Consider the following 25081-nt stretch of genomic DNA (forward strand, 5'->3'; position numbering starts at 1 on the left):
ACGACCCATCAGGTTTGGTAACAGTGAAACAAGCATTATTCATGGGTGACACACATATCTCAATCACATCTTGATATTCTAATTGTTCAAGGATTTCCGCAACCAGAGATTTAGCCTCTCGCCGCATGGGATATTGGGGTTGTGGCTTGAGGTTCCGAGATTCTGAACCCGTTCAATAAAAGTCGTCGTCTTGTGACGATTTTGGTAACAGCGGACCGAAAATGACGAGTGTAATATGTACGAGTGTTTTCATCATGTTCGAGTGATGGATTCACCATGAAATGAGGGGTTCCGTTCTGAAACCTTGGGTTCCATTTTGTGTACGGCAGCCATTTTGTGGTTGCCCTCACATAGGCCGATGACTACGGCCGAACGAGTCCTTGGGACACGTACACCTTCAGCTGACTCTTGTATGACCTGGGCACCGTTGCCCAAAGCTAACCTTGTTGAGCCAGTTCCTTGTTCGGCAGCTGGTCAAGATAGAGATCAAAGAGCAGGACATTGCTGAGTTTATGGTGCATACACTCGCCCTTCTATCTTGCCTCTAATCTGTTTCTGCTCCTTCTTTTATGGCCTATTTATGATTTGGGTTGTGGTCTTTTATTATTGGTTTCTGTCCAGCCCCTTCGAGCAAGAATGTTGGGCCTTCCCGTGTAATTGATGGTGGGCTGGACAACTAAATGTGGGTTTGTCATGCAATGCTTTTTGTCGTGTACACATGGGATTGGTTGATCGTAAATAAGGAATGTTTGCCTAAATCACAATATTTTGTATAAAAAGGGATGACTAGCTTTGTAAAGTTGAGCAGTCTCCTACGAATATACGTCATTGTACTTCGTGGACCTCTGTTTGTGGTTGCAGCCAATAAATTTGATCTTTGAAGTCACCAAGAAGTATCCCGTGTCTCTGCATGCCAAGACAGGAGAACTCGGAGACTTCGGGCGTTTCCCCTGGAGCCTCTGGGTTCTAAACCCCGGTTCTTCAATTGGCGCCCAACGTAGGTCGACTTCAGCGGTACCGGTCCAATCCTGAAGATCGTGAGGAGCATTGTGTGAAAATTCTGGAGGAAGGCCAGCCACTTCAACGACCCCTGTATGTCGTGGTGGTCCGAAAGTCTTTGCTGCGATGTTCCCCGCTTTCGGATGGCTATGAAGGACTGCTGCCCTGACTGTCGCCCTGTCTTGGAGCCCTTAGACGATTTGTAAAGCGAGGCGATAGACGGGTCTTCTGGCGACGTCATCGATACTTCAGTTGAGTATGAGTGGAGCGTCTCCCAGTCCTTAGTTTTTGGGTATCCACTAGGGATCTTTGATTTGGGACTTGCAAGTACCAAAGCCAAGGGATTTGTGTATTCACGAGACTATCGTATTCGATATTCCCTCGAAGTTTGAAGCTAGACTAGTGAGCGAAGATGCCTGGTCTTAGCAGACTTAGAAAGATATTTTGTTGTGGTTGTAAGAGGGATTCCCGATTGGAGGACTTGTGTCCGGTTCCTCCGATTGGGACTCCAACCTATGAGCTCTATTTAAAACATAGCGTGGGTCCTATCACGTATAACGAAGTGTGGATCCGCTACACTAGGAAGGATGGTGTCCTAAAGTGGCCCCAATATGGTAGTTAGGATACGGAAATTTTAAATAATCTAGAGGTTAAACTCTTTAAGAAGAAAGCCCGGCCGGCGATGGTTGACTCTTTCCGCCTATGGCGAAAGGAAGCCAAACAGAAAGAAATTAAATTAGCGAAGAGAAATAAAAGAGAGAAGGGTATCTCGATAATGCAGGCTTCTATACAGTTTAAAGATAATGAAGAGGAACAAGCGAGTGAGCAGTTGCACAGGCAACGTAAAATGGCGATTGATAAGTGCTATCCAGCTTTGCCGACTCTTCAGCAGGATGCAGTGAAGGAACTTGAGAAAGATCCTTTGATGTCACATTTGTTGAATTCGCCACCACCTTATTTGTAGAGTGCTACAGCACCTCCGCAACCTCCGGTTGCTTTGCCTCCGGTTATTCCACAGCTGCCAGCTCCTCTTCAGTTGGCTCCTATTCCTCTGGCGCAGCCTCCTCAAGGGCCGCCGACTTTGCTACCTGCTCCGTCTCTAATTCCTACGACTTTGTTTCCTGTATTGTCTACTTTTGAGGTTTTGCCTAGCGAAAGCTGCGCTCTGCGCAGCTTTTTCGCGCAGGCGAAATCCTGTTGAGAACTGTAGGGTGCTTTGGGTCGGCCCTCGTCATTGATTGGCTGGCTCCGTAAACGGAGCCTTGCCATTGGACGAGGGGCCTGTCCGTCAATGCCGGACCAGACACGGGGGCGTTCCTGACATTCTTTGCCTTTTGCCGACGTCACGGGACGCCGGGAACGCCCCCGTGTCTGGTCCGGCATTGCCGGCACTTCTGCGTCTCTCCTAACCCCGTGACTGGCCGGCCGGCCAATCCTAGCGCGGCCGGCCGGAAGTGCCCGCCCCCCGCAGCCCGGGGAAGAAGGAGAGGAAGACGGCAAGCACTATGGCGGCGCCCGCGGGGAGACCGGAGAAGTGCCTCTCCAACCTGCCGCTCTGTCTGGGCTGCCCAGCCTGTCGCTGCTCGCCTCCCAGACCGATCGAGAAGTGCCGCCGTCGCAAGGTGCAGGTGAGTCGATTTATTTGTTTGTTTTTTTCCCTCCTCCCCTACCCTCCGAGCCCCTGCCCCAACCTGTCTTCCTCCTCGTGGCCGGGGCTATGTTTAGGGGCGCTAGGCCGCCCGCATGGCCGGGCTTTGTGTGCCGGTTACGGGATGCCTGGGAGATCCACGGAGGCTCTTGAGCCCCTGCGGGGGGATACAGGGGGTCCGCTTTGTGTCCCACCGCTGGCTGCAGTCTGCTCGAATGTTTTTATTGCTGCCCGCATTGCCCCTGCAGCTTTCTGCTGATGTGTTGGCTTTGTGTGCCGGTTACGGGATGCCTGGGAGATCCACGGAGGCTCTTGAGCCCCTGCGGGGGGATACAGGGGATCCGCTTTGTGTCCCACCGCTGGCTGCAGTCTGCTCGAATGTTTTTATTGCTGCCCGCATTGCCCCTGCAGCTTTCTGCTGATGTGTTTTACAGCTGGGAACCGGCGCTCGCTGGTCACATACCGAAGAGGGGGTCCGCTTTGTGTCCCACCGCTGGCTGGTGCAATAACACTAAATTGCTGAAAGCTCATTTGTACTGCTGACGCGGCCATCATTTTGTTTTCATGTAACCTCGGTGCCCGGTAATGGCCCATAAATAAAGCTTTGACATCCCAGGTGACGCATGCCTCGATTCCGGGTGGCTCCGTCTCCGCCGTGTGCCTTCATGTGGAATTTTCAAAGACGGGTCATCTTTGGGTGTAAGCCGACCTGCTCTCCTCTGTTGTGTTAAGGGGCACCTTGTGTGTGTGATTGTAGCTGCCGGGGCACTCTCTGTGCAGGAGGGAACTTCGAAAATCACCCTGCCTGGCTCCAGTCGAGCAGCCCTGTCCTTCAGCAGATAGAATGATTGCTTTCAGTGCTAATGACAGGTTGGTGTTATTAACTGTTCCATTTGTTAACTGTATCGAGCCCGGGTAACATTCCGGCATTTTTAAATATTTATCGCGCTGCCTGTGCCTTGGTACTGCACAGAAACGTGCAATAACACTAAATTGCAGAAAGCTCATTTGTACTGCTGACGCGGCCATCATTTTGTTTTCATGTAACCTCGGTGCCCGGTAATGGCCCATAAATAAAGCTTTGACATCCCAGGTGACGCATGCCTCGATTCCGGGTGGCTCCGTCTCCGCCGTGTGCCTTCATGTGGAATTTTCAAAGACGGGTCATCTTTGGGTGTAAGCCGACCTGCTCTCCTCTGTTGTGTTAAGGGGCACCTTGTGTGTGTGATTGTAGCTGCCGGGGCACTCTCTGTGCAGGAGGGAACTTCGAAAATCACCCTGCCTGGCTCCAGTCGAGCAGCCCTGTCCTTCAGCAGATAGAATGATTGCTTTCAGTGAAAATTGGTATTCTGTTGCCCTTTGTACATCTGTTAATCCTTATCGTCATGACAAGGGGAGGGAACGGTGTATCATCTATTAATAAGCGATCTGGAAATTAATGTCTGTGCTCATATTTTACTACACGTTTAAATATGCCTATATATCACCGTATTTATATTTTTTATATAAATGTATGTGCATTTTCTTGTATATATACACATATACCCCCCCCCCCACACACACACACATACATATATCTATATCTTATATATGTACACACACGTGGTATGTATGTCAGGTGTATGTAACATTTATCATCCCGTATGATCGTCAGTTTCCTAATAAATGTAACCCACTTCTCTTGACGTTAAAAATATCGTTACTAAGGTTGACGAGTTAAATTAATCCAGTTGATAACTGGTTTAACGAAGGGAAAGCTTTGTGAGTATACCTTCAGTGAATATTCATTTTCTACATTTTATAGTGCTTCTTAGACTGCTTTGGAGATTACGAAGGGAGGAGCTTTATTCTAAAAATCAATATGCATCATATTCAGGCTGCAACTTTATTGCAGAATTTTGACGTGATAGACCGATACATTTTGCCAACGTCACCGAGGGGCAGCGTTTTAAGGAAATCATTTTCCAGAATGGATGTGAGCAGAAAAAGCCCGTGTGTGGTCAATGAAATCGGAAACACAGCGATGTAATTGTTCTGTTCTCGCCGAGAACGAGAATTACTCTTCATTTTGCTGTGCCAAGGACTTTTTAAAGCGTTAACCTGATGACTTGTTACCGTTGCCATAGAATCAAAAGATGGATGTATTTTGAGAATGATCTGTAGACTGAGTAATCTCCAAGCAGCGATCACCCTCGAACAGGGAAGGACGACCATGCTTCCCAGTAAATTGGACCTTTACCACAGAGGTTAATAGAAAATAAATTACTTTCCCTGTTGGTGCAAACTTTATGTACGCGGTGAAATACATATTCATCACGGGGGAAGAGATGGCCTCCTACCATCCAGGTGAGAGGCAGGCAGGCTGTGGGAGCACAGTAAGGTCCTGTTTGTTGCAATAACATCTGTAGCACATTAGAACAGAACCTGATGTCTCGGAAGATCAGCAGACTCCTCACGAGAGAAGCACTAATACAGGCTGTCTTAGCCATGGTGATCTCTCATTTAGACTGTGCCAATTCTCTATACTTTGGCATACCACTGTATCTCACCAGAAGACTGCAGCTAGTACAGAACCAGGCTGCTAGGTTGATCTTTTGGCAACCCAGATCCCTCTGATGTGCCGTTCCAGTCTTTCTGTTCTACACTACAAAGTTTGGTTGGTCAGTTTCTTCCTTCCTCTCGTTTTTATCCTTTATTTCAGCATTGCGAAGATTTGGTTGACTTTGGGCGGCACATCTTTACTTTGTTTGTGGAAAAGAGCGATATTTATTAATTTGTTGACTGCTGTGCCCAGAGTCGATGACTTTTCTCACAGTGCATGTTGTACATTATTTTGAGAGAAAACATTGTTCATGAAGTTTTGGGATCCCACCCCTGCTCAGAGCGTTGTTTGTTGTCAGGTGTTCACAGCTTAGCAAATTTAGGAATTTAATTGGTCTCATGTCCTGATAGGGGTAATAATACTGGGGGTGTGCTACCGCGCTATCCAACCACCGTACGTCCTTTGTTCTGCAGTGAGGAGCAGTGAAGAATTTCGGGGTCCAGAACGTAATATAATGTTTCTACACTCCGTGTGCCCCTGTTGCCTGCTTGTGCTGTGTGGGTGTGTGTGGAGGGCTCTGTGTAGCTGTGTGTGTGGGAAGCTTTGTGTGGCTGTGTGTGTGGGGGGCTGTGTGGGTGTGTGTGGGGGGGCTCTGTATGGGTGTGTGTGTGGGGGGGCTCTGTGTGTGTTTGTGTGTGTCATTTGCGAGAGATAAAGCTAGTGGCATTGTAAATGGCAATGCCATTTATTTATGTTAAAAAAACATAAATAAATATAATGTCAAGAGCAATGCCAATAGCTCTAACTTTAACAAAGGCAAAACCATTGCATTGTAAATGCTTGTTTTTAAATGAACACTGAAAGTCAGGTTAGAGCAGGACACGTAATATGTGTACTCGTTCCTACACACCTGTTGCTAATTAACAAACGTTCCTGCTTTGGGGAGAATGAAGACGATTGAAGAAAGAGAAGCCTTTGTTGATCACCAGAGAAGAAGGGTGAAATGAGGAGAAGGTGCGCAGGACTTTGTAGAGCAGAAGGATGAAATGAGGAGACGGATTACAAGAAGGGTGAAATGAGGAGAAGGTGCGCTGGACTTTGTAGAGCGGAGGGATGAAATGAGGAGACGGATTACAAGATGGGTGAAATGAGGAGAAGGTGCGCTGGACTTTGTAGAGCAGAAGGATGAAATGAGGAGACGGATTACAAGAAGGGTGAAATGAGGAGAAGGTGCGCTGGACTTTGTAGAGCGGAGGGATGAAATGAGGAGACGGATTACAAGAAGGGTGGAATAAGGAGAAGGTGCGCTGGACTTTGTAGAGCAGAGGGATGAAATGAGGAGACGGATTACAAGAAGGGTGAAATGAGGAGATGATGCATTGGACTTTGTAGAGCAGAAGGATGAAATGAGGAGACGGATTACAAGAAGGGTGAAATGAGGAGAAGGTGCGCTGGACTTTGTAGAGCGGAGGGATGAAATGAGGAGACGGATTACAAGAAGGGTGGAATAAGGAGAAGGTGCGCCGGACTTTGTAGAGTAGAGGGATGAAATGAGGAGACGGATTACAAGAAGGGTGAAATGAGGAGATGATGCATTGGACTTTGTAGAGCAGAAGGATGAAATGAGGAGACGGATTACAAGAAGGGTGAAATGAGGAGAAGGTGCGCTGGACTTTGTAGAGCGGAGGGATGAAATGAGGAGACGGATTACAAGAAGGGTGAAATGAGGAGAAGGTGCGCTGGACTTTGTAGAGCGGAGGGATGAAATGAGGAGACGGATTACAAGAAGGGTGAAATGAGGAGATGGTGCATTGGGCTTTGTAGAGCAGAAGGATGAAATGAGGAGACGGATTACAAGAAGGGTGAAATGACGAGAAGGTGCGCTGGGTTTGTGGAGAAGAAGGGTGAAATGAGGAGACGGATTACTTTCTTCACGACAGAGGCGGAGGACTCTAGAAGGAAAAAAGCAGCCTCCACTTGTCCCCTCTGCTTTACAGAGAGCAAATCCCCCTCCCTCCTTCGCCCCTCTGGTGAAGAAATGAACCCAACAGTCCCAATTTCTCCTCATTTCACCCTCCTGCTCTCCAGCAGGGGCGTGTTTGTGATCTAGGAGGTGTCAGCAGAGCAGAGACAAAGGGGCTGGGCAGGGCACAAGTCCTAAACAAGCATTTGTAATGCAATAGGTCTCGCATTAGGAAAGTTTGAACTATTGGTATTGTAAATGACACATTTTTTATTTATGTGTTTGTTTTGAAAATAGCGAAATGAATAGCTTTGTCATTTACAATGCCAATAGTTTTAACTTTCGCAATTGTGACACCTATAGCATTTGTAATGCAAAATGTGTTGTATTTACGTGACTTACATGTATTGATATTACAAAGAACAATGGCTTTTATTTTGTTTTAATAATTAATACTTAAATAAAAGCTATTGTAATTTATAATGGCAATAGCTTAAATGTTTGTAAATAACTCTTGTGAAGATTGTGTTCAGTGTATTTTATTGTGAAGAAAATACACAAACCGAAGTGAAATATTAAGATCTTTTTGTGACATTTGTAATAAAGCTTAAAACATTGAGAGAACATATTTGAACCAGTTGTTGTTGAATGGTTGCACAGATTGGTGCTGTGGTGGCGCTGAGTGATGTTGTGGTGGCGACGAATGATGCTGTGGCGTTCAGTGATGCTGTGGTAGTGCATAGTGATGTTGTGGTGCCCCTGAGTTATGCTGTGGTGGTGCTGAGTGATGCTGTGATGATGCGATAGATAGATAGAGTAAGGGCGATAGATAGATCGAGTGAGTGCGATAGATAGATCGAGTGAGTGCGATAGATAGATAGAGTGAGTGCGATAGATAGATAGAGTGAGGGCGATAGATAGATAGAGGGAGGGCGATAGTTAGATAGAGTGAGGGCGATAGATAGATAGATAGAGGGAGGGCGATAGATAGATAGAGTGAGTGCGATAGCTAGATAGAGTGAGGGCGATAGATAGATAGATAGATAGATAGATAGATAGATAGATAGATAGATATAGATAGATAGATAGATAGATAGATAGATAGATAGATAGATAGATAGATAGATAGATAGATAGAGGGAGGGCGATAGATAGATAGATAGAGGGAGGGCGATAGATAGATAGAGTGAGTGCGATAGTTAGATAGACAGTGGCGGTGCGTCCATTTGGGCGCTGGGGCATTTCCCCATTAATGCCACTAATGCCACATGCCCATAAATTATAACTTGCGGCTCACCACTTGCGGCGGCTGAGGCTCACACAGTCACTGACGCATGATAATTCCGGCACCGGGCCACGTCCACTTTGGTGAGTGACAGACAGACTATTGTGTGTTGTTGTGAGCCCAGCAGCAATCGTGCGCATGTTTGCTTTTGGGCTGTTCATTATTATGACCAGCCCAAACATGCGCACTACTAGCCACTGCCTTCCCCTTAGGAGAGCAAGGGTTGCTTCATGCAGCAGCCCCCGGTCTCCTAATGGGCAGGGGGCATCCCTGCTCGAGCCAATCCTGGTGCTGCTAATGCAGCGCCTGGATTGGCTGAGAGTGAAACACCTCGCAGTCAGGCTAGTCTAAGGCTGGAAGACGTTGAAGGCGGGAGGCGCCAATGCGGGACCCCAGCCCAGAGCAGAGACGGCGCAGACCTGGGGGTAAGTTTTCACTTTTACTTCATTTTTAGCCCCCCTCCCCACTGCCACTGCCACTGCTGTAGCCCCCAGACTGCCAGGGTTGTGAGATTTCCTTCGCGGTCGGACTCAGCTCGTGACTTTTTTCGAGTCCTGTGCACCTTAGTTGGCTGTCTGTTTAGCTTTACATGCGTGATTTGGTGTCGTAGGCCGTATGGTGGAGGGGGTTGGCGTGTGAGCATTACTTGCTCTCTTGAAACTTATTGTGCATGGGTGCGGCATGTTCTGTGTGGACTGGTTGGTTGTGTGTGCTGAAAAACGTCACCCGATGGGCTGTGATGTGGCCTTTGCTGAGTTAGAGAGATGATCATATGGCCAGCTGTTAATGTTTCAGTTCTCTTCCTCCCCTGAACGAGAAAAGTCTTCGGAGCCCGGGCTAGTTGGGGACGTCATCCAAACCCCTGTGGCCGATTCGAGCTGGCGCGTGCATGGAGAGGGGGTGTGGGGCTGAAAAGTAAGAGTTGAAGGAGCTGCGAATGAGACGTGAGAACGAAGATGGGAGGGAGAGGGAGAAAGAATGAGGGGACGCAAACGGGGAGGGCAGGAGGATCTATGTAGTGGCGAGTGGAAGAGAGATTGGAGGAGGGGGAAAGGTGAAGAGACAAGAAGGGGAGAAAAGGGTGAGATGTGAAGGAGCTAGAAAGGGGGAGGTTGTAAAGAAATGGAAGGCGTGAGTTTGAGAGGGTGGGAAGGAAGATGAAAGAGAGATGGGATAGAAGAATTAGGTGTGCGAAAAGAGGCCAAGGCTAAAGAGGTGAGGGAAGGGAGAGGCCTTGAGGGGGGCAGAACAAGGTTGAGACGGGGAAAGAGGAGCAGAAAAGATAGGAGAAGAAGGGAGAAAGAGTACAAGATGTAGAGAGCGGTGGGACAGGAGAATAGAGATGCGAGGAGAATGAGTAAAAGGTTCCCCGGGCGGAAATAGAGAGGGGGGAGGAAGAGCTTGAGAGGAGAGAAGGGCAAATAGGAGGAATAGGAGGGAAGAGAAGAGGGGTAGAGGTGGGGAGATGGAATATAAACGAGAGACAAAGATAGAAGAGATGGGAAGACAAAGGAGAAGTGCGGGAAGTGAATGCGCGAGAGAGGCGGGAAGGAATAAGTGAAAGATAAGGAGGGAGGGAGCGAAAGATGCAGAGGGAATGTGAGCCAGAAGGTAAAGAGGAGAGGAGAAGAGGACTAAGAGGACTTGAGAAAGAGTGAACGGTGTATAGAAGGATGAAAGCGAGAGGAAGAGGAGGGACGCCTGGGAGGAGGAATAAAACGGGTAGAGGGAAAGCTGGACGGCGAGATGTGGGGAGAAGAAAAGCAGTAACCCAAGGTTCAATGCTATTATTCATGAGAAACGCAGACTCTGTCAGACTGTTGTTTGAATAGTTTCAAACTTAGAATAAAATGGCTTTAAGAGGCTGACAGGCTGGCTGAGTCTTTATTTCAGTTATTTATCTACTTGATACTTGTTGGCAATTCTGATTTTGTGGGTCAATAACATGGTAATTGTATTCCTTTATGCACCAAAATGTGCCTGTCCTATACATACCATGCCTTTTCCTCTGGCTAAATTCCCGCAGGGTTGCTTTGCTGAAATCGAACAAAAAGGGTAATTACCGAGTGTGATAGGCATCACAACACTTACAATCTCGGTCTCTGGGCAAACAGGGGGATCGAAATGTAATGGGCGTGTTATAATCAGGCCGTGTACTTTTATGTATTCCCTATCCAAGATACATAGAGAAACTTATGTCTGCAAGCAATGTTACTTAAGTGTAAATACTAAGCAATAGACTCTGCAGCAACATTAAAGAGTTTGTTTTCATTGCTTGATTTCGTTGCTTGATTTTGCAACTAAGAAAGTGTCACTCGTATTCATTGAAATGCCACTCATAATTTCACTGAAATTATGAAAATGTCACACATCGCAGTCTTAAACCTTGGCAGCTATGTTTTCTACAACAGAAGTCAATGGGGATTTTCATTCTCCCGGTTTTCTATTTTAAATCTCCTCCTCCCTGTCCTGAAATGTTGCCTGTGTGATTATTACTGGATTTTGAGACTCTTCTCAGCCTGGATCCAGAGCACAAGTCCCCATGGGGCTGCTGCAGGAGCCTTGCTGTCACTGGAGGGGGCGTGGCGAGCAACAGGCATTTGCATACCCAGAAGCCCCTGCGGCAAACACCGGATTCATTACTACAGGCGACACAGGCGTTTGTGTAATAGGAGAAGGAGCTTCTGTAGGTGTGCACTCTCAAGAATTCATGAGAGTGACTGGCACGTCACTGGTGTAAAGTCACTCTAATAGTAGTAAGTTATCTTGTTTTTGTCATTGGCGGACGGTGCATTGTTCTATCTAAAGGTGATTTTCCAATTGTCCGCGGTTCACGCGCACTCCGAGTGGCCGTGAGAAGCGGAAGTTGTTGTAATTTTTGTAGGGTTTCTCCGCAAGAAGCTCCGTGATTGGTTGAAACTGTGAATAGTCGGGGGGAGGCGGGAGGCGCCGTCAAGAAGGGAGCGAGGATAGAAGAGATGCCTGGGCGGCCGACAGAGGAGGCTGACGGACCGGGGTACTGAGGACATGCAGGGAGGGGCGGCGCGGGCCGTCGGTCCTCGGCTCTTGTAGTGACGGGTGCTGGGGTCGTAACTCGCGCGGGAGGACGGAGGCGCCGGCGCCCCTGGTGCGGCGCCGCGAGGCCCGCTCTTCATTCCCTCAGAGCGCGAGCCCGCGGCTCGAGCCCGCGCACCGGGAGAGGAGGTGGCACCGGGTCGGAGCCCGTCTGCGAGAGTCTCTCGGGAGCCGCTGTGGCCGACACAGGGGGGGGAGGGGCGGGCACGTGTTATCGAAGAGTGCAGCAATAGCTGAGGAGTCGGGGGCCCAAGGGGTAAGGAGGAAGGGGTCTAATTACATACTTGGGGAGGTGATCAGCATCCTGTGATCCTGGGCAGATTTATGAATGTCATGGAAGCACCAGGAGATGGGTCTGGTCCTGGCGCGCGCTCTGGGTGCCCCGGTAAAGAGCAGCAGTGCTGGAGTCGGGCCATGGGTCCGAGGTCGAGGGGCCCTCGGTTCGGCAGCCGCAGAAGAGGCCGCAGGGAGTCTAATGACAAAGGAAGGGCGGGGGGGTCTCAGCCGGACGGCCCGCTGCCAGCTCCGGGGGCTTCTAGCCGTAGGGAAGGCTGGACTCGGGCTCGGTGGGGGCAGTGAGTGCACCCTTTGCCCGGGCCCCAGAGGCTTCAAAGTGATATGCGGGGGCCCTCGGGGCGCGGGCATTGGGGGCACCTGGGGGTGGCAGAGACACCTGCGAGCTTAGAGGTGGACGGGGGCGCAGCGATGCTTGGGGTGGCAGCATGGCAAGGAGACCCGGGGGCTGTGGGAGGCTCTGCCGGGTGGGTGGGTTGCGTACAGGTGTGGTTTATGTGGCCGCTTACTGGTCTGCGGGTGAAAGCATCTGGGTTCCCAAGGGCGGGGAATGTGGGCAAGGGTCGCGGAATGTGGGCAAGGGTCGCGGAATGTGGGCAAGGGTCGCGGAATGTGGGCGAGGGTCGCGGAATGCTGGCGAGGATCGCGGAATGCTGGCGAGGATCGCGGAATGCATGCGAGGATCGCAGAATGCTGGCGAGGATCGCGGAATGCATGCGAGGATCGCAGAATGCAGGCGAGGATCGCAGAATGCTGGCGAGGATCGCAGAATGCATGCGAGGATCGCAGAATGCAGGCGAGGATCGCAGAATGCTGGCGAGGATCGCAGAATGCATGCGAGGATCGCAGAATGCAGGCGAGGATCGCAGAATGCTGGCGAGGATCGCAGAATGCATGCGAGGATCGCAGAAGGCAGGCGAGGATCGCAGAATGCTGGCGAGGATCGCAGAATGCATGCGAGGATCGCAGAATGCAGGCGAGGATCGCAGAATGCTGGCGAGGATCGCAGAATGCAGGCGAGGATCGCGGAATGCTGGCGAGGATCGCGGAATGCATGCGAGGATCGCAGAATGCAGGCGAGGATCGCAGAATGCTGGCGAGGATCGCAGAATGCATGCGAGGATCGCAGAATGCTGGCGAGGATCGCAGAATGCTGGCGAGGATCGCAGAATGCATGCGAGGATCGCAGAATGCTGGCGAGGATCGCAGAATGCATGCGAGGATCGCAGAATGCAGGCGAGGATCGCAGAATGCTGGCGAGGATCGCAGAATGCATGCGAGGATCGCAGAATGCAGGCGAGGATCGCAGAATGCTGGCGAGGATCGCAGAATGCATGCGAGGATCGCAGAATGCAGGCGAGGATCGCGGAATGCTGGCGAGGATCGCGGAATGCATGCGAGGATCGCAGAATGCAGGCGAGGATCGCAGAATGCTGGCGAGGATCGCAGAATGCATGCGAGGATCGCAGAATGCAGGCGAGGATCGCGGAATGCATGCGAGGATCGCGGAATGCAGGCGAGGATCGCAGAATGCTGGCGAGGATCGCAGAATGCATGCGAGGATCGCAGAATGCAGGCGAGGATCGCAGAATGCTGGCGAGGATCGCAGAATGCATGCGAGGATCGCAGAATGCAGGCGAGGATCGCAGAATGCTGGCGAGGATCGCGGAATGCATGCGAGGATCGCAGAATGCGGGCGAGGGTCGCGGAATGTGGGCGAGGGTCGCGGACCAGTCCCCCTAAGGATTGCCTGTTGGGTACACCCGTATGGTGCATAGCTGTAGTTTAAGGCACACAGTGGGTGGCAATTCTCTCCTGGACTTCTCACACGATGGTAGGCTGTACTACTACCTCAGTAGACCGGAGAGGCATGCCAGGGTGCAGACACTGTCGGGAATTGCGGAGCTGCACAATTGTGCTCCACAACTGGCTTCACCCGGATGCAGAGGACGGCGGGGGGGGCTCGCAGTTGAGTGTGTCAACGGTATCAAGATCAGGCGGGCACCCATCTGGGCAGCAGGGGTGGAGGGTGATGCTGGCCAGGTGGATGGAAGTTTACAGTTCAGGCTGGGCATGCTGGGCACGGAGAGAGGATTGCAGAAGTGTGGATGGTTGCGCATCCGGCTGAGGGTGTCCCGGACTGCGGGGGTCAAGGATAGGGAAGGAATGTGGGGGGGGGGGGAGCACATAGTGGTGGAAGAAAGTCACGGTGGGGTGGGGGTCCACTTCTAGACGAACAGTGCTCTTTAAAGGGATCGGGATGGATATACGGAAGCGGCAGGCATGCCATTGGGATTGGTCTCTGTTATACGGGTTGGTACCGTCATTCGAGGAAGAGGGCGATTTCACCTCTTAACTATTATCACTGATTAAGTGCCTTTAAGATGGGCGAAGGTGCAGGAATTCCTGATAGAGAAGACACGGCGCTGCGTTTTGGTAATTTGTTTCAGGCTTAATTTATAATGTCGAGGGATAAAGGGGGGTAACTTGCTCAGTTAATACTGCTGAGTGGGTATAGGATGTGCGGTAAAGATAGCAAAAAAAAAAAAAGCGCCATTGAGGCCTCATCGGGTCTGATTGCTGGGTAAACACGGGAGGGACCGGGTTGGGGGGAGGGGGCCGTCCAGGAGCAGGAATGTTTAGCGATGAGGATATGGGAGCGGGCGAGGAATGACCAGTTTGGTGCCAGGCGGATATAGCCAGATGCCTGGAAGGCTGTGGGAGGCGGCGTGGAGCAGGGGTTTGGGGCTGGGACAAGTGCCGCCGATGGTACGGTACTGTGCGTGCGAGGTTCAATGAAGGAGTTACACTCGGAACTGCAGAGACACAAAGGTCTCCGCTGCCTCACGAGGGGTTCATAGGCAGCGAGTTAGGACATTCTTGGAAGAAAGATGGGGTTTGGTAAATTTCTTGGGTTTTCCATCCTCACGGCAAAAGAAATGCTAAAGGCGCCGACGGATGGGGGGGTGGCAGCAGAGGCTCCTCACATGCCCTCCCCGCCATACTGATCTAAAGCATAATTAGCCGAAAGGAAGAGCCGCTGCTGGTTCTCTCGGCCTCGTCCAGGACATTCCGGTGTGGCTGGCTCAGGGTGTTTTTGTTAAAAGGGCCTTCTGTCGGGGGGGGGGGGGGGGCGCCAGCGAAGTCAACGAGAGGGAATGGCGGGGGAAAGTCACCTACGGAGCAATACATATAGAGACCCCTAGCGTCAATACCAAGAGCATTATGGGATTGTCCTATTCCGGGCATAGATACCCTAAATTGTTGCTACAAAGGTTGCAGGTGGGAGAATGGGTTGTTGCCTCACCATGATAATGGTGTGCCCAGGTAGTAAGTCAAAGTTAGAGTCGGAAGGATTGTTTGCAGGAAGCGTGTGTTGGTGGCATTTATGATAATGGCACGAATAATGGGCCCACGGGGTTTGGGGGACACAGCTCGGCAGGAAAGGGAGCGCAATAGTGGTTAGAGAGAGGGAGGAAAGGGTAGCGCACCGCAGGCAGCCTCAACCCTTCTTTGCGCTACTAGGGTCTCGTCCCGCAAACAAGCGAGGACTGGGGCCCAGGGGGAAGGGCTGTCTGTCTGTCTGGTCCCGCACACAAGCGAGGACTGGGGCCCAGGGGGAAGGGCTGTCTGTCTGGTCCCGCACACAAGCGAGGACTGGGGCCCAGGGGGAAGGGCTGTCTGCATGTCTGGTCCGGCACACAAGCGAGGACTGGGGCCCAGGGGGAAGGGCTGTCTGTCTGTCTCGTCCCGCACACAAGCGAGGACTGGGGCCCAGGGGGAAGGGCTGTCTGTCTATTTGGTCCCGCACACAAGCGAGGACTGGGGCCCAGGGGGGAGGGCTGTCTGTCTGTCTGGTCCCGCACACAAGCGAGGACTGGGGCCCAGGGGGAAGGGATGTCTGTCTGTCTGGTCCCGCACACAAGCGAGGACTGGGGCCCCGGGGGAAGGACTGTCTGTCTGTCTGGTCCCGCACACAAGTGAGGACTGGGGCCCAGGGGGGAGGGCTGTCTGTCTGTCTGGTCCCGCACACAAGCGAGGACTGGGGCCCAGGGGGAAGGGATGTCTGTCTGTCTGGTCCCGCACACAAGCGAGGACTGGGGCCCCGGGGGAAGGACTGTCTGTCTGTCTGGTCCCGCACACAAGCAAGGACTGGGGCCCCGGGGGAAGGGCTGTCTGTCTGTCTGGTCCCGCACACAAGCGAGGACTGGGGCCCAGGGGGAAGGGCTGTCTGTCTGTCTGGTCCCGCACACAAGCGAGGACTGGGGCCCCGGGGGAAGGGCTGTCTGGTCGTAAGAAGTGACTGGGGCAGGCGGTGGTCAGCACGTGTGATACAGGCCGAGGCTCCGACATCTACGGAGTCAATAATATATATACGGGGCGAATGATCGATGACTGTGGGAATGGGGCGTCTGATGTCGAAAAGGGGGATGGGGCCAGGCAGAGCTAGAATACGGGGCTTAAGGACGTTCTCCTCGCTCTCAGGTTGAAGGGGCGGGGTGGGCTTCCGAGGAATGTGGAGGAGGTGGAGGGCTGCAGTGCCAGGCTCTGGTGAGCGCTGCACCCACGGCTGGGCCCCGGGTGACGGGGGCGGGGGGGAGGAAGAGGCGCTATACAGGGAGCAAATACTTCGCGTTATGCAGAGGGCCCTGGGGGGCGGGTGCTATGAAGGACACACTGGGAGGCGGATGCAGTCCTGTGGGTGGGGGACGTGTTTATGCGTATTTTATAGCGAGGACTTTACCCGAAGGTGTCCAAGGCTTCACAATAGGAACAGTAATGATACATGAGGAGAACATTACACGTGAACAAATTACAAACGCAAACGTTAAGTTACATGAAGCAAAAGTGACAATTGGAGCAAACAAAATACAAGAGGAGCAAACGGTACAATTACATGAGGAAAAAGTGACATGTGTGCAGGTTACAACAGCGAACAAAGTACAAGTAGAGGTAAAATACTGCAACAAATGGAGGACACTCCAACACAACAACAAAGGTTACGTAGGCAGTGGTGGCAAGTGTGCAAGTATCGAAAGGAAATACAATTTGAGAGGTTGCAAAATGTGTTACACGACAAAAGAGACGTGTGCATGTTACAATAGAGTACCAACACAGTTAGAAGGATAATACTGGTCCTGCAGGGGGCTTGCGGCTGGGCCGCCAGGATTGACGGGTGCGCAGAAATGTGGTGCGGAGTGGTGGAGGGTAAAGAAAGGTATAAAACACCAGTTAGGCAATGTCCTTTCCCCCGTTCTCCTTTCTTTGTCTATATGTTTTCCCTTTCTCTTCTCGGAGTACACGACTACTATCCCCCCAACGCCCATGTTCAGACATCGCCCCCAGGGGTAGCCTTATCTGTCCGGCACTGACTGGGTGGAAGACACTGCTGCTCTCACCGGGTAATGGCTGCCTGCCACTGCTGAGATCTGCTAGTCCAGGTAGTGATGGCTGCCTGCCACTGCTGAGATCTGCTAGTCCAGGTAGTGATGGCTGCCTGCCACTGCTGAGGTCTGCTAGTCCAGGTAGTGATGGCTGCCTGCCACTGCTGAGGTCTGCTAGTCCAGGTAGTGATGGCTGCCTGCCACTGCTGAGGTCTGCTAGTCCAGGTAGTGATGGCTGCCTGCCACTGCTGAGATCTGCTAGTCCAGGTAGTGATGGCTGCCTGCCACTGCTGAGGTCTGCTAGTCCAGGTAGTGATGGCTGCCTGCCACTGCTGAGGTCTGCTAGTCCAGGTAGTGATGGCTGCCTGCCACTGCTGAGGTCTGCTAGTCCAGGTAGTGATGGCTGCCTGCCACTGCTGAGGTCTGCTAGTCCAGGTAGTGATGGCTGCCTGCCACAGCTGAGATCTGCTAGTGCAGGTCAGATCGGTGACTGCGCCGGCCAGCTGAAGTATTCATTGCCTCACGTATCTAGCAGTTAGTGTCAAGTCTGTTTCGTCACTGAACTTCTTTCCTCATGTCTCAACGCTTCACCAGCACGTCCACCCCCTCTGATAGTTCTGCGTCCACTTGTGACCTCTCTACTCCTAGGCCCATTAACACTAGAAGGAGGGGGTCCTCTTCGGAAAGAACGGGTTTCGCCAGAACATGTAGGGTCAAAAAGAGGGGGAAATATGCTCCACTCCTTTGTGGCGGCGCATTTGTATTGGCTCCCTACATGAGTACTCGTGTAGACCGCAGGAGGCATTATATAAATAAAGACGCGTAGTACTACTTCCATTTCAGTGGGGAGGAGGGCCAGGCAGCCTGTGAGCACGAGCCCCTGCTAAGGGTCGCAGGTGACAGAAAGTCACACATGCTTCCAGAAAAGGGACAGAAAGAGCATCCTAGGAGTCCCACGCTATACCACCCAACCGCGGCCTAGTTGTCCCAGGGGATCGGCCCACGCATGACCCGGCATCCATCTCCCCCGGTGGATATATACCAGGCCTGTCCAACAATATTCTTTCGAGACTCATTTGAAAAGTTGAACATTGTCAGTTATAATTATTCAAAATAGAACGTGATGTTGGCCATTTGGGGGACAGCATTAAAGTCAAAGTGGTAACACAGCAGGCCCGGCTCCAGGAATTTTTATTTAGGTGGGCCAACTGCGCATTCGGGTGGGCCACTGCGGGCCCAATTTGTCGTTTCTGGAGGTAGCCTACAAGCCCTGATTACATCATATGTACTTGCAAACAGGCAGCATGATACAACGGATTGCTGCTGTGTGTACACAGAGCATGTGGAGATTAATTTGAAAGTAAGACCAAGGTTTGGACCTAACTGCAACCCTAGAATTCCAGTAGGTCAGGCTTCAACACAAGTACTTGAATGCTAAGCATATTATAAAGCGTTCAAGATTAATGAAGTCCCTATTACGAAACAAAAGCCTTGACACCAGTGCCCCTCATCGCTCCAAAGCACCTCCCCCTCATGACCTCCTCCTCGGATTCCCTCATTGCCATCCTCCAACACTGCCCTTGATCTCTCCGTAGCATCTTCCCCTCATGACCTCCTCCTCAGACTCCCTCCCTACCACCCTCCGCCAGTTCCCCTCATCGCTCCATAGCCCCTCCTCCTCAGACTCCCTCCCTACCACCCTCCACCAGTGCCCCTCATCTCTCCGTAGCTTCTCCCCATGACCTCCCCCTCTTACTCCCACCCTACCACCCTCCACCAGTGCCCCTCATCTCTCTGTAGCTCCTCCCCATGACCTCCCCCTCATACTCCCTCCCTACCACCCTCCACCAGTGCCCCTCATCTCTCTGTAGCTCCTCCCCCATGACCTCCCCCTCATACTCCCTCCCTACCACCCTCCACCAGTGCCCCTCATCTCTCTGTAGCTCCTCCCCCATGACCTCCCCCTCATACTCCCTCCCTACCACCCTCCACCAGTGCCCCTCATCTCTATGTAGCTCCTCCCCATGACCTCCCCCTCATACTCCCTCCCTACCACCCTCCACCAGTGCCCCTCATCTCTCTGTAGCTCCTCCCCCATGACCTCCCCCTCATACTCCCTCCCTACCACCCTCCACCAGTGCCCCTCATCGCTCCATAGCCCCTCCCCATGACCTCCTCAGACTCCCTCACAAACAACCTCCACCAGTCCACACATCTCCCCGTAGCTCCACCCCATGACCTCCTCCTCAGATTCCCTCATTGCCACCCTCCACAAGTGCCCCTAAGCGCTCCATAGCCCCTCCCCCCATGATGTCCCCCTCGGACTCTCTCATTGGCACCCTCCAGCAGTGCCCATCATCTCTCCGTAACCCCTCTCTCGTATGCATTTCATTTGTTGTCTAGAGCTACTCATAGCGTAGGGTGTCACAGTACTTTACATCACGCTCACATTATGCTGAGACAATGAATCATATGTGAATCAGCCTATAGGGAATGTCACATAAGCTAATGAGGATTACCAGGTGTAGGAATCACATGTCATCCATACTGCTGGGCAATATTTTTTAAGAGGGTTAGGTCTGGAGAAGCACAAACACAGGATTTAAAGCATACCCCAGTGGTTGGGGGTTGGCTTTACTGATTACAATGAATAATGCCCAAAAAAACTCTTTATTGCAACATTATAATTATCAAAGACTGGGAAAATGGGAACTAACTAGCAATACAAAAAAATCTAATTATACCATTCTAATTGAATGCAGGTGTTTGATGACAGTCCATAGGTCACTGTCCTATGTTAGGATTGTAACTTCTGAACTGCAAGTAATCAAAGGATATCCGTGACAAAGGCAGTAACCCACTGAGCTATCCTCGTTAACTGTAGTTTTTCTGCATTTAAAAACTACAAACAGACAAAAGATTGCTGTCCAGCAGGATCATTAATCCCCAGAGTTATCTGGACATTTTAATAGTTGTCGTGCCTCCTTGGCAGAACAAGTCATGAGAAGGATACTAACGATTTAAACAAACGATTTAAATAAAATATACACAGCACACAAAGTATGTCTTGCTCACAGATGAAAAAAAAGCAACAATAGCCACACATTCTCTTACCTGCTCCTTACAAACTCTGTCAGAGTCTTATCTGATAAGGAGCTCAAGGGGTCAGGAAAATGAACCCGCATAAACAAACTCCTCTTCACCAGCGCTGAAAAGAATGAAATATCCACTCAGCAGGACGGTACACAAATCCAGTGCCAACAAAAGGATTTCTCACCTTTGCATTGCCCCTATTGTACGTGCACGAGTGGGCGGGGACACAGCCAACCTTTCTAATAGGAGGTGCAGATACGTGATTGGGGGAGCGAGCCCATGCCCAATCAGGCACCTCCTCAAGAAAGAAGGAACATAACGTTCAGAGAACGTTTTAAATTGCAGTTTTTTTTATTTTTTTTATTTTCTGTTGGCCTTGCTGATGTCACTGCCAGGGCCAAGGTTCATGTTTGGGTGGGCCAGGCTCATGTTTGGGTGGGCCTGGCCCACCCGGCCCACCCTCTAGAACCGGGCCTGTAACACAGGGTCCCTCGCAACATGGGTATTAACAATAAAAACTTTCTGTCGCGGAGAAACAAATTGCTTAGCATGTAAAACTGGATTAAAAGGATAACGCTAGCTGCGTTGTTATTATAATAGAGGGCGTGGCTGAAATTACGTGAAAAAAAAGGGGGCGCTTGGCTTAGTGTGGCGCATGACTTGTATTTTGTGTCTGTCATTGCACCTATATATATGTCACAAGAAGTAGCAGCATACTGACAAGAAGTCGGGTCTATTGGCTTTGTCAATGGTGGTTAGTTGCATAAGATAAATAAGCAGCAACTAAGACTCGAGCTAAAGTATGTGGCAGGGTTGGAAATTATGCGGCCCCTGGAAAAAAAAAAAATATATATATATATATATATATAAATTAATTAATTAATTATGCAGTATAATGCAGCACATTTGGGTGCATGTGGAGACTAAAGAGGTGCAAGCTGCCGAAAGATAGTGGGAACACAAGTCACACAACTACAGGTGAAATGTAAAGGGACAAGGGGATGAAGGCACGGGGAGATGATATTGCTCACTGGCTAGGGCAATAAAATAACGTACACGGGTAATAAAGTATGATGCTAGGGAAATAAATAAATAACTAAATAAAAATTTTAAAAAATTAAAATAAATAGCTGCTACACCCGAACGGACGGTGTATATAAAAAAAAAAAAAGTTATTCAACAGGACAATATCTTTTACTAAGGATGGAACTACCAAGGCTACAATAGCGTTAAGGCATGTAGGTCAAGAAATAGGGCAGCCATGCATGAATGGGGGAAGTCACAATGCATGCGCAGACTCCCTGTTACAGCACGGTATGTTAACAGAGGTGTTAAGGTATCTCTGCTGTCTAGCCAAAAATGTTAAAAAAATTTTTTTAAAATAAAGAGCTTGGGTAACTTTACATGGACAGGGTTGTCCCCCCCTTAAAGGTCACCACAAGGAGTTGTAAAGTAGATAATTCCCTTCGGAATATTGGCACATGGGGAGGCATGTAAGACCAAGAACTTACAAAATAACTCTGTAGCCGGTCACATCAAACACTGCCCGGCCAGACATTAGCAGATGCCGGGCAGCAGGAGCGGGCTGAAGAGTGGCGGCTAGTGACATTTGTAAGTGGTAAGGCACAAAAATTCAGAATGAGTTCCCTGTGGCGAGTGTACGGGATCGACGGCCATCATAAGGGGGACTCGGCAACAGGTTGGACAAATGGTACATTTTCAAGCGCTGAGAGGGCCGCATCGCTGCTGTCTGGCTGAGGGAGGATCAGGGGTCAGGATAGGGGATACTGATCAGGGCGCCATTTGGGAAGGCAGGAACATACTCCGAGTTCGAATGAGCTGGTGTAGTAGGCCCTTAAGTAATGCTCGCACTGTAATGATCAGCATTTTCTTATTTGAAAGGCCGGGAGCTAAGAGCAATAACATGACGTCATACACCTCTTCAACACATACAACTGTTAATACAAAGGCTTACGACACTAAGGGCAGTTTTACTCTGTTTTCCAGCCCTTCATTACAGAAGTAAGGGCAGTGGCAGTACGTTTCTCCCACAGGAAGTGTCCTTCGTGTTGAAGTCGCACTACCCATGTGCACATAGGACTGTGATCACTGCATCATTAGCCAGTCTGCAGGAAGTGACAGAGCTACATATTAGGAGGGGTGTGTTGTGGTGAGGGAGGACATGGGTCCAAAATGCTGAGGTAGCAGGGTGTGTAAAAGAATGAGTTTGGTATATGGTCCGACAAATGAATGAATTTAAGTATTCCATTGATTGCTTTGTATACTTAGTTACAGAAATGGTAGTATTCAAACATAACAATACGAAAAGAGTCTCCGATTTAAGTACTAGGATTTCACTAAGATTTACGATCTAGTTATTGTCAAACTTAGGGGCATGGATTGCATGACAGGTGGTGGTGCGGGATTACTAGCTGTGGCGGAATGCGACTCCACCCCCGGCCTTGGGGAGAGGGGCAAGGCTCATGCTGGGGGTTTGGGGTGGGGGGTGTTGGGAGAATGACGAGCTCCTAACACCCTCTGCCCCCTTCCTCAGCACGCCTCCAACAATGCCGGGGGGGGGAGTACAAGGGTGGCATGGATTTGGTAAAGGGTCATTGAGGAGGATAGCGCGTTCTTGGTAGGTCACACGCTGGGAAGTAGTCCACATATGTTTGGGGTAACAACATAGGGAAGGTACGGCGCACAAGGGTTGTGAATAAGAGATTAGGTACTGGTGGTATATTACAGTGGGAGTTATGCTACCATGATTAGACACGCCTGGGGCTCATCACTAGGTGGGTGCCTGTAAAGGGACAACGGCAAAAAATGTGCCTGCACGGTTAACAAGGGCGTGTGCGACGAAGTCTGGGCACAGGTGGAGCGAATAAGAGGGCTAATATGTTGGTTTTAATTTGGATTATAAGTAAAGGAGCAGTGCATTCGGACGGAGAAAGGGGTCAGTAGTGGTGGAGATGACGGACTGGAAAAAAAATATATATATATCTATATATTGCGAAAAAAGTAAAGGTTATGGCTAAATACTTGTACTTCCAAAACAAAAAGGCACCAATGTGAAATGTCCAGTCGAGATTGCTGGTACAACGTCTTAGTTTGAGGCTAACTACGATGCAGGAGAGAGTATGAATAGATAATTATACAAAAGAAAGACACAGGGACGGGAGAAACGTATAATTTGCACATAATACTATAGAAGGTATATGGGAAGGCGTAAACGGTTCCAGGTTTATACAACAGAAGAAATTTCGCATGGATGGAGTATCGAGTTAACAATGTGGTTATCGAAAAGGGCAAACACGATAGCTGAGTAAAGGTTAAGCAAGAAGGAGTTTTTCTCTACAGGTTCTTCAATGTTCACATGTTAGGAAAGTAAAAAAAAAAAGGCATGCAGCACGGAGACAATTAGCTACTACGGGTGAAAAGTGTGAACAGCTGAAGTATGATTTAATTGGTAGAGAAATGAGTAAATTCGGACCACACAACATAGCCTTTTTCATTAAGCCATATAAAAGAGATCAAATGAGCAGGAAACACGGAATAACCATATATAGCATACAGGTGGATGGCCAGCCTTGCTCAGTTAGGCTCCTGTCTGGGTACAGGTAATAACAGGCGGGAGTCCTTCATTAGAATGCATCCTCACTCAGAAATATGGGATGCCAGAAGCAAGGGAAAGATTGTGTCAAAAAACCAATGTAATGCTTAAGCGGTATATGAAAGTCATTCCTAAGAGATTATTAGTCACCATTGCTGTGTTTTTGTTCTACTTCACAGAGTGCAGAGCCGTGTTGGGCGATCAAGTACTGTGACCTTTCCAGGGCTACAGACACAGCTGGCGGCAATAAAGGGGGAATTCAGCATTGCTTTTCAACAGTCAAGAGTGCACTGCTTAAAGATTAAATAATGCCACAACTAGTCAACAAATTCTAATGTTGTGATTATTGACTTCCTAGGAAATAACTTCCCATCTATAGGAAGGGGCACATTTTTAAAGGGGGTAGGTTTAGGTAGCATCAGGCACACCCTGATTAATTTGCGGCAGCCGCACTATTACAGAGCAGATGGTGTGTACCTATCGGACACGGGAACAGATGTCCTGCTACGTACTATGTTAGCAGCATTGAATGCAAGGGCCTGTTGGTAGTTCGTAAGAATGGGGCCGCAGTAATGGCATGGGGGGGGGGCCTCGCGGGCTGCGATAGCTTCCAGCGAGGCATGGCGGTACTTACAAAGCGATCCAAGAATAGTACAAAAAGCAGGTTGCGAAGCGGGCACGGACCGCAAACGGGCAGTCAGGACCCAGGGGGTCACTGGCAAGCTCCCCGAGCACTCTGTGTTACGGTGAACCGGAAGTAAAAAATTACACAACAGAAGGCAGAGTCTGTGACATGGAGGAAGTTGGGGTACCGGTTACCGGGGCACCTCGCAGAGATGGGTGGGGAACAGCCAACCAGGTTTGGCGGGCGGGAAGCACATCGGCTTGCCCAGGTAGCAAGAGGGTACGCACCGGAAGGGAAGAGGCCCCGGGCTGGGGTGGGAACAAATGCTTACCCGGAAGGAAGTGTGTGGACACCGGAAGTGAAAGGTCACCCGGCCGGGTGGGAACCGGCTGGTTACCCGGGAGTGAGTGGGCACCGGAAGCGAAAAGGGCCATCCGGTTGGGTTAAAGCAGACGCTTACCCAAGGAGTGCGTGGCAACCGGAGGTAAAAGGTTACCCGGTCGGGCTGGAAGCAGAAGCTTGCCTGGAGAGAAAGCAAAGGGTGTGTCCGGGGAGGGGGT

General features: G+C 50.4%; 1 long non-coding RNA gene across 7 annotated transcripts in view; it reads left to right on the forward strand.

Moving 5' to 3' along the window:
• The window catches only part of LOC144806596 (uncharacterized), a 394727-nt gene that overhangs the window by 272181 nt on the left and 97465 nt on the right, over nucleotides 1-25081 (forward strand). For 6 of the 7 annotated variants that reach the window (XR_013605841.1, XR_013605844.1, XR_013605848.1 and 3 more), the window contains one exon: nucleotides 24076-24216. The exons of the other annotated variant lie outside the window; for it this stretch is intronic. This is a non-coding gene — a long non-coding RNA (uncharacterized LOC144806596). Of the gene's footprint in view, nucleotides 1-24075; nucleotides 24217-25081 lie in introns of those variants that run through there. 7 annotated transcript variants of the gene reach the window in all.

The sequence above is a fragment of the Lissotriton helveticus genome, assembly GCF_964261635.1.
Source record: "Lissotriton helveticus chromosome 1_1 unlocalized genomic scaffold, aLisHel1.1 SUPER_1_unloc_9, whole genome shotgun sequence".
Lineage (NCBI taxonomy): Eukaryota > Metazoa > Chordata > Amphibia > Caudata > Salamandridae > Lissotriton > Lissotriton helveticus.